At 37.4% G+C, this 1,135-nt stretch overlaps 1 long non-coding RNA gene across 1 annotated transcript in view; it reads left to right on the top strand.

The window, feature by feature from the left end:
- Positions 1-1,135, top strand: part of LOC101855424 — a 169,961-nt gene that overhangs the window by 103,992 nt on the left and 64,834 nt on the right. The gene's annotated exons all lie outside the window — the stretch shown is intronic.

Raw genomic sequence — 1,135 nt, 5'->3', positions numbered from 1 at the left:
CTTTTTGAGTCTGTGTTCACTTGTTCTCTTTTTGAGTCTGTGTTCACTTGTTCTCTTTTTGAGTCTGTGTTCACTTGTTCTCTTTTTGAGTCTGTGTTCACGTGTTCTCTTTTTGAGTCTGTATTCACTTTTGTTGTCTTTTTGAGTCTGTGTTCACTTGTTGTCTTTTTAAGTCTGTGTTCAATTGTTGTCTCGTCTGTCACAGCGTTTCGACGATATTCAGAAGGGTATTTCTCTAACACCTTGCAATTAGTCCATCGAAAGGATTTTTCTTTGCAGTTCGAACCAAAAGAAAAAAAGTTCTTTTCGCTCAGATGCTTTGCATGAGGGATTATTTCACGTGATAACTATAATTTCTATTGGTCAGAGCTTTGAGGGGAATTCCCGTTTATTTTCGGGAATAAAACCAAACATTATTTTTTAAATTCATATTTTACAACAGCAACAAGAATAACAAGATAATAATTCAGATGCACTCATATTTTTCTCTCTTTTTTTGGGGGGGGGGAGGATATATATTTAAATTTCATATTCCTCAAACACTTTATCTCCCTCGGATGATAAACAAAATTAACATGATTCGATCTCTGAAAATGAAGGGATACGGGTTTTAACCTTTGCGTAATCATGAAAAGTGAGTACAGGGGTAGATCACAAACACTTAAACTCCAACCACTCAACATTCCGAGTTAGAACCTTGTTATTTTGGCCCTCGTATTATTATGCACAAGTATTTGTTTTGAAGCTCTTTCAGTGAGAGCGCTAAAATCTACATACCAATAAGGATGGGCTGCTGTATTAGCATGTTGTTATGTCTAAGTGGATTATATGGCTGCATGCGTGCATGTGAGAGTATTTAATGTGTATGTTTGCATATATTGTTGTCTGTGTGTGTGATTTTAAGAGAGAGAGAGAGGGGGCAGAGAGATAGAGAGAGAGGAGGAAGAAAGAGAGCGAGATAAGACAAATAGAAAAAAGATACAGAAATAGAGTAGAGAGAGAAAAGGCAGACAAACAGAGAGGCAGATAGAGCCATAGAAAGAGAGACAGAGAGAGAGACAGAGAGAGAGACAGACAGACAGAGAGAGAGATAGATAGAGACAGACAGACAGATAGACAGACAGACAGACAGACA

The sequence above is a fragment of the Aplysia californica genome, unplaced genomic scaffold, assembly GCF_000002075.1.
Source record: "Aplysia californica isolate F4 #8 unplaced genomic scaffold, AplCal3.0 scaffold00220, whole genome shotgun sequence".
Lineage (NCBI taxonomy): Eukaryota > Metazoa > Mollusca > Gastropoda > Aplysiida > Aplysiidae > Aplysia > Aplysia californica.
Note: the sequence above shows the minus strand (reverse complement) of the source record. Positions and strands in the feature narration are given on the sequence as shown.